The sequence below is a fragment of the Corapipo altera genome, unplaced genomic scaffold, assembly GCF_003945725.1.
Source record: "Corapipo altera isolate COAL_440 unplaced genomic scaffold, ASM394572v1 48b, whole genome shotgun sequence".
Lineage (NCBI taxonomy): Eukaryota > Metazoa > Chordata > Aves > Passeriformes > Pipridae > Corapipo > Corapipo altera.
The window spans coordinates 14,424,507-14,433,085 of NW_020884884.1; the positions used below are offsets into that span (position 1 = coordinate 14,424,507).

The 8,579-nt window shown below is 47.5% G+C and overlaps 1 long non-coding RNA gene across 1 annotated transcript; it reads left to right on the top strand.

Annotated features, from left to right (window-relative positions):
• Positions 1-369: 369 nt before the first annotated feature.
• LOC113946431 lies at positions 370-7,114 on the top strand. Its single transcript, XR_003527428.1, has 3 exons — positions 370-529; positions 3,407-3,528; positions 7,043-7,114. It is a non-coding gene; the product is annotated as an uncharacterized LOC113946431 (long non-coding RNA).
• Positions 7,115-8,579: the final 1,465 nt, after the last annotated feature.

An 8,579-nucleotide genomic window follows, 5' to 3' on the forward strand; every position in this document is an offset into this window, starting at 1 on the left:
CCCAGCTGGGGAGACCTCACACTCATCGCATTGCTGGTGCTCATGGGATGCTGCTGGGTCACATTGGCTTGCTGAAGGTTGGGCCTGGTGACAAAGTGGAGCAGTGCTGATTTAGACCCACCCAGAGAACTGCCCTTTGAAACTCTGCTCCTTCGTTCAGGCTGCTAAAGGGCCATACTGACGAAAGTCTTTGCATGCCCTCTTGACCAGCATTTCCAAGCACTGAAACCAGGACTGCAAATGTTGAAAGTGCTGGAGCTCAAGCCCACACTCCTGACTGGCACCTCCATCATGTTGTCACAAAGAGGACTTGGATCACAGACAGGAGCAATGGACTGTATGTAGTAGTTGCTCCAGGGAAGGACCAAGACTCTCAAGGAGTGGCCTCAAAGGCAGCCTCACTGTCATGCCAGCGTGTACCTACTGTGGAAAGGTGTTTCTAGAGACCGCATCCCATTCCCTGTCCTGATTTGACCACATGGGAACCTTTGCAGTGGAAAGAAACCAGGCACTGTGGGGCCAAGGCAAAGTGAGTTCACATAGTGAATGTCTAATGGGAGGTGCTGAAGTGCTGTCATGCCTTGGTGCATAGTGTCAGAGCTCTCTAACTAGTTAGGTGCTAAATTCCTTCATCAACCCCAAGCTATTGGCTCAGGTCAAAAGCAACCTCCACCATAGTGAGAGAAGCAAGTTCAGCTGCTCTTTAAATTCCTTCCTTCCATCCTTCCTTCCTTCCTTCCTTCCTTCCTTCCTTCCTTCCTTCCTTCCTTCCACACCATTCCCACTTTTGTCCCCAGAGCTCTTCCCTGTCATGCATTAGCAGCTGCAGGAGGGGATAAGCAGAGAAAGGGAGATGAAGGAGAGCTCTGCTTATCTCTCCCAGAGGGAATTTCTCACCTCCACTCTGTTCTGCTCAACTGCCCAGGAGGCAGCCCTGTCGACAGAGACAGCGTCTGGCCTGCTGTGTTGACAAAGTCACAAGAGATGTGGAGTGCACATGGAGATCAAGGCAGGGCTGACATAGGCTTTAAGCCCATTCCCACTGCTCTGCTCATCAGAGAAAGGAGGCGGGTGTGGGGGTGGGAAGGGGAGAAGACTTGTCTTCTGCACTGTGCGGAGACCCAGCAGCAAACCTTGGCTCCTCTGTTTCCCCAGCCTGGCTGCTCTCAGCCACTCACGCTTCCCTGCCTGGTCCCAGCCAGAGACAGCACAGGGTTGACAGCCAGTCATTCCATGACCTTTGCAGAGAGAGCAGAAAATGTTTTCCTTATATTCAAGTAGCACTGTAAAAAACTGGTGAAAGTTCCTGTGTCAAACACACCAAAGTTTTGTTCCCAGACTTGACAGTGAAGCAGGCTCTTCAGGACAGGCATCCACATAGCACTTTTTCTCCTTCTTGTTCTGATCTCCTATTGCACTCCTCCTCTGGATGGTTCCTCATTCATATGCTTATCTGCTGAGTTTGGCATCAACTCTTAGATCTGAGTGCTCTGCCCACGATCCTGCTGCACCCCTGTTTGCAAAGGATCATGATGATGTACACTCTAACTGCCTGGCAGAGGAGGGCAAGTTCGCATTTGTCTGGCAGTTTTCATGCACACCACTCAACTGATTGCAAGTGCTCATCTGTGCCTCTCTTTAGCACGGAGTTCACTTGCCAGAGGGGTTTGCCCGTTTCCACAGGCTGGGACCAGAACCATTGCCAACACTTCCAGTAGCAAGAGCAAAGCTGCTCCAAGTGCCTCCTCCCTGCATCCTCCCAGACATCCAGGCTTTGTTGCCCCCTACTTACAGCCCCCCAGCTTCTTGCACCACTTGCTCCCTTCATGCCCGAATCTGCCCATGCAGCTCACTTAATCTAAGTGGGAAACTCAGGAGTGTTGGGTACACTCAGAAAAGCCTACCTCTTGCACTGAAGTTCTCCTGAGCACTTTGTGCTCTGGTCTCTGGGTACTGGCACCTGATAAGAGATCAGGGGAACCTAGTGGTCTGCCAGGACTGAGCACACATCTCCAGTCCTAAACTACTGCAGTCTTACCTACTTTGGCAGAATGAGTTGAATTAGTAATAGCACTTCAGTACTGGTATAACACTAGCTATGCTTCCTAGTATAGAAATGCTCCTTTAAAAAAACACCCCATACCTCTACATGTCTCAATTTCACTGTGAGGCTGGCAATAATAAAGGCCAGCTTAGCCTGAAATAGCTGAATTTTTAATGGTGCTCAACTTCCACTGAGGACAATAACGAATCCCATCCTGTGAGGGGCAGCAGAAGTGGTGCTGAAAATCTGGCTGGCAGTGCTGCTGCTGCTGGCAGTCCCAAACATGCAGCAGTGTGGATGCAGGACGTCTCACCAGGAGGGAAGAGCAAGTAGGACTTCCCCTTCCCTGACGCTCTGTCTCCACCTTTGTGTTGCAAAAACAAAGAGTTTTGGGTGTGATCCCGCCCTGTGCCCAGCAGCAGCTTTGGCGGTTGCGTGCACAACGTGCCCACTCCTGGTGCTGCTTATGGAGGAGGAGGTTGTCTGTGCCATGGGCATGTTCCTTGGCCCCTGAGGCACCATGCTTCTCCCTCTCCAAAGTACACATGCCTGCACCACCTCCCCTGTACCGGCAGCAGAACTGTTGCTGGAGACTTTTCCATGCTGCAAGCTATGCTGGATTAGGTAGGCTAGGCTCTTTCCAAGGTGCCTGACCGCCTCCTAACATGAAATCACGGAGCTGATCGATGCAGATGAGCACGTAGAACAGTGTATACTGTCTCAGCCTGCCTGAAAGACCATATGGTTTACAGCCAAACATGGTTCGACCTCCTCCAGGATTGCCCAGGGGAGGAGGGCTCTTCTTCTCCAGCTCTCCTTTTCTCATTTTATTGTTTTGACTCTTATAGCAATATCCAAGTAAATCCCTCAGACTAGAAATCAAGAGATTGCATTTTTACTCAGCGGTCACTGGAAGCTAGGAACAAGGAGACACATGCACTAATTTACTGTGCCACCTAGAGTAGTGCATACAGGGTCAAGGATCCACCCCCAAAAACTAGAGGGAGGGCCAAATCTGTATGATGCAAGGCATAAGGCATCAGAAGGAAAAAATATCACAGGAGGAGGAAAAATCCCCTGACGCTACATATACATGTGTGTCCAACTAAAAACCACTGCCAGAGCAAACAGTGAAGACCCTAGGTCAGAAGGAATAGAGCTACAGTAGCATCTCCATCTGATTTGGCTCCTATGCTGAGAAGAGGAGCCTGTGGCAAGCAAGCTGGCAAAGCCTGACAGAGCCAAGCTATACAGTAACATTAGCTGTCAGGAGCAGAGCCTCTACGTGACTCAGTCTAGGCATTTTTTTAATTTTTTTTTTTTTTTGTCCCCAAAGTCTTACTCTGCTTTTTCCAACTCCAGACTTTGACAAGCATTCTGGGCAGCCTAGTAATTGTGTGCTAAGTCTATAATCCTAACGAGAATGAAAAGACTGGACTCTTTGGAAGCTCTTGCGAGACTTCAAAGGATCCAGGAATTACCAGGTGGTTTTGAAACACATCCATGACTTCTGGCCCATTTTCTGATTGCCTCCAAGAAGGGAAGGCTACTTGAATCCCTGGGAAGGGGCATAGGACTACGAGAGGAAAGCAGAGACTGGGGTGGGAGAGGTGGGCGTTTGCATGCAACAGGAGATGACCTGGGGTAGTTTGTGCGCCAAGAGGGTACCAGGAGGAGCAGGAACTAGTGTACACTAGTTTTCTTCTCGCTTTGCTGGAGTTAATACAGATGGCACAGTGGAGATGAGACAGTAAAGGAAGATATCCCCTGGTGTCCAAAGGGAAAGGCTTGGCAACAAATAGAGGTGCAGAGCTGGGAAAAAAATGGATAGATATCAAGGGAGGTATACAGACAGAAAAGACAGTCTGGTAACACACACATTAGCCTGACTGGATGCCCACATGCATGCTGAGCTGGGGGCTCCTGACTCCTGCCCACTTAGCAGCATCCCCCTGGACCTTGTAATACTATAAACAACTCTCCCAAAGGAAAATGCCTCCTAAGGCTGGAGAGGCTCCATGAGAGCATTCCAAGCACTTTCCACCTTAACCTGGTTTTGCTGCATATGTCAAAGTGAAGTAAATGCATGTCTCTTTCATCGGGGACACTGCTCTGTGCATAGATAAGTAGGAGATGAAAATGTCCTCAACCTCTACCAACACAACACAGGGGGCCTTGAAATTTTTGGAGGGCTCCCCTCCATGGCTATGCTGTCAGGGACATGATGTGAGTTTTAGTAGAGATATTTGAAATTCAGGAGCACAGCTAGGCTATGAACAATGAAAAATAAGACTGCCATGCAGGTATTAATACTATCTCAGTGTATAAAACAAACTGAGGCAAAGGGGAAACCGAAAACTTGGGAATGCAAAACCCTTCTAGGTACTGGGCAGAAAACAGAAGATCCCCGCTGTGTATCCCTTCTCTCTTGTCAGATCTCATATTGCCCAAGTCAGGGCTGCACATGGATGTGCTGCTGACAGAGCACCGTGCAGTCGAAAGCCTGGTGCTATGCCAAGAAGTATGTGTGGCACATTGCTAATACAGACCAGGGCTGTCATGCCCATAGGCACCACTGGCAATTCAGTGCCTGATCTCTTGTGGATTTATACATATCTGGCCATCCCACTTCTGGAGTCCTTATGTGGAAAGGCAACTGCAATGCACTTATCAGACTGTGCACAGATGCTCACCTGCCTGCCAGCTGCTTCCTGCTGCTCTGATGACTTGCTTCATCACTCCCTCCTTGTGAACATCAGCCTTTTCGACACCAGTCAGCTGCAGTCATAGCTGTTACTTAATTACTTGCTCCTCAGGAGCTGCTTGCCCAGAAATACAGAGGCACTGACCTATCTTCTGCACTCTCCCTGGGTGCCAGACTGCACCCTCGGGGAGGTCCCAGCCCCACCATTCACTCCTCACCTCCTGGAAACAGCGAGGTGGGTGGCAGCATTTCATCCCATGTACAAGCACTGCTGCACGCAGTGCTCAGACCCAGCAAGGCCAGAGTGTACCATCGGTCTGTACCCCAGATCATAACGCCCCAGCCCTCTTAACAGCCCAAGAGTACACAGACACACACACACATACTCTCAGCCTGTGCCCAAGCAGAGCCTCTGATGCAGACGTGCTCTCCTACCCGGCACTCATAGACAATGGAAATGGTCTCATTATAAAAGCTGTAGACAGAATGAATCACAGTTTCCTGCAGGTCTAGTCTGTGGCCCTTCCCAATGAGATGAGATTGGCAAAAAGAAACCAGCCCATCACCCAGAGCTGCTTGCTAGCTTTAAGCAGCACCAGGAGGAAACACCCTGCTCACCACTCTGGGACGAGGCTCACCCTAGGAAAGGAGTGGAAAGGAGAAGCACTCTTTTGATATGGTGAAGAAGTCCTCGATCCACATCAGGGGCTGCCAGGAAACAGTGCTCCTGGAGTCACAGTGCATGCAAGGAACTGCAAATGTTGTGGGATGTAGGCAAAGGAAATGTGGTAGTAGTGAGAGAAAAGAGATCTCCACAGAGGAAAGCAACCCCAGCATTTTCCCCAGGACGTGGCGGTGACTGTGTCTTGCTCTGGGCTGGTCTGCTCCATTCCAGAGAATGTAAGAACTAGCACCTATTTTATTTGTCTCTGACAACTCTGGCTTCATTTGCTTGTAACTTGCCACTTTCATCACTTGAGTTGACATTTTCCAGGCCAGGCATCTGCCTTTGCTTGTTACAAGAAAAAGAAGAGATAAAAAAACCAAACCCAGCAAAAAAGACCTACACACATTTAGGGATTTTGACCATTTTCAGAGTACCAGAAGAAAAAGAGGTTATTTTGTCCATGTTAAAAAAAATCAACACAACTTGTTAACTGAGAATTTACAGCTTAAAGAAAGAACTTGAAATTAGGCAAGGGAAGTGCCTAGCTGCCAAGAATAGTCCTCCGCTGTCCCCAAGAAAAATATCCCAAATTTTGATCCAGTTATGAGCTTGATACACATAACAGACTTGGCAGAGTTGGCGGCTCCATGCTGCAAATTTTCTGCCCCAGGTGAGTATGCAGTATGTACACACATAGCTCTCAAGTGTTGAACCAAAATGGCCCTCTGCACGTCTCTATGTCAGTGTGTTTGGGGTGGGGCATGTTGATGGAAATTTTACTTTCTCCAAAGAACATATGCATTTGCCTTGTAAAATCTTGCTGAATTACCCAGTCCCAGTTTCCAAACATTACCTGAAAACACTTGCCAAGTCTACCCTAACTTCATTCACTTTACACACCTTTTGATTTCTACCATGCACTGAGATTGTGTACCACAAGCAGCTCTGGTTTCCTTCCCTAGAGAAGTCAAATTTCGTATTCACCAACACTGAGATCAATGCAAATAAGAAAAACACACAGAAAAAATGTAACACGATGGTATTTCCATAGTATCTGATCTCCTAATGCACCAGGAGGTAAATCCTAGATGCAAAGAAAACCCTAATTCTATCACATCCTCACTAGTAAAGTCTGACAATATTTTTAATCTCTATTGCTATGTAGGCTCTTACACTTTCATCTCTGTGGTTTCCAAGCTAGTCCTAAGCAATATTGATTGTGCCTCTGAGGTTTGGGTCTCTGATTCTTTTATCCTGCACCCAGGGGAGGAACTGGGGGAATATTTTGAAGCCTTCTGTCTCAGGCATTATGCTTTTGGACAGATGTTGCAGAGTGGGGAGAAAAGCCCAAGAATGTCTGCTCCCAGAACAGCTCTAGAGAGGAAAGCTGGCTAAAGGAAGGTTATGGCCCTTTTTGCCAAGGGCTACTGAGTTACGTCTTCCAGGGTATTTGCAGGTCCAGATTTCCAGATTCAGCTTGCACACCAGCAGCCCAGAAAGCAGAAAGCAGAGTAAACCACGGTATTAATGTACCTTTCATATCAGGATCCCTAGGCATTTTGTATCAGTTTCACCTCCCAACAGACCAGAGAGACTGGGTAATAATTATTACTTTTGCCTTTTGCAGAGGAGAAAACAGACACTGAATGTGAAATTAATTACTTACAGACAACAAGTAAGTCATATGCAAAGTTATGAGAGGAGCCCAAGTGTCCGGACTCTTTTCTTCCTTCTCTGACCATGCCAGTGAGTAGAATAGCAAATGCCACACACACAAAACAATCACACATGCTGTTGCCTTGTAGAAATGCTTCACTCTTTAATTTTAGTCAAGACTTCCACGTACACTTCTTCCTTACCTTTTTAAGTATTTATCCATAGCTATATCTAGCCACACTGATGAATATAGCAAAGGGAGATGGAGGGCAAAAGAATCATGATCCAGAGCAATGGGTATTCATGGGGTAGGAAATGGAATAGGAGCATTTTCCTCTTCTCCCCCACTTATTAGCAGAGAAAGATTTGTAGGAAGAGCAGTGGGGTTTTCTAATTAGACCAACTGATGCATCTGGGAGAAGACAGACAAGCTGTCAGGAGCTTGAGCTCTTCTTTAGGTCGGAAAGAGACACATCAAACCTCAAGCTAAGTACAGATTGCAAACAAGTATTCCAGGTTTAACTTCAGTGTGTCAGTCAGCTATCTGTTTTGAAGAAAAGGGGGTTGTTAGTGCATCCACAGCAGTAGGAAATATTAACAAGGGAGAGGGGTAGAGACTGCTCACTTTCATATAATAAGTACAGGCAAAATTCTTGTGAGGCAAATAGCAAGGGATTACTGGAAGAGTCTGCAGCTGGGAAAAATTGTAAAACCAGCAGAATCACAGAATCACAGAACACTCAGAGGTGGAAGAGAGCCACAAGGATCGCTGAAGTCCAACTCACTGCCCTGCACAGGACAGCCCCAAGAATCACACCATGTGCCTCAGAGCATTGTCGAAACACTTCTTGAACTCTGTCAAGCTTGGTGCTATGACCACTTCCCTGAGAAGCCTGTTCCAGTATTGGTGCTGTAGCCTTGGTTTCAATTAAAGTAAAGTACTTTAATTCCCTACTCATCTTTTGAAGATGTTTCCTAGGTTTCCCATAAGGATCACAATCAATTCTGTGACAGCATGACTGTTTGCTCTGTGAACAGTCCTCTCCTGCCTGTGCAAGCCTTTTCCTGCTGTTGTGTACCAATGCTCTGTGTGAGTTCTTTCATGGCACAGGAGTGGTTTCATCCCCTACTGGTTTCCCTGAAGACACAGGGCATGCTGGAGGACATGTGTCACGTTCTGCATGCCACTGGGTTGCCTTTGGGACATCTTAGTGATTTTATCCTCTGTTGTTCAAACAGGGTTTGAATTCAGGGTGACAACCACTTTGTTGTGTCATGTAAAATCCCCAACATGGGCTGCTTCTTCCTAGCCTGACTTAATGCTAGTGCCACCCAACGCTTCATCCCCATCTTCTGATCACTGCTATTCCCTATCTATGTCATCCTGTGAGAAATGGCATAGAAATGGGAGCTTTGCCGAGTCCTCACCACATAATTCATTGCAGAGTAGTCTCTTCCTGCTGCATTTCACCCTGTTTCAGACATCTCCCTTTCTGACTCTCTCAACT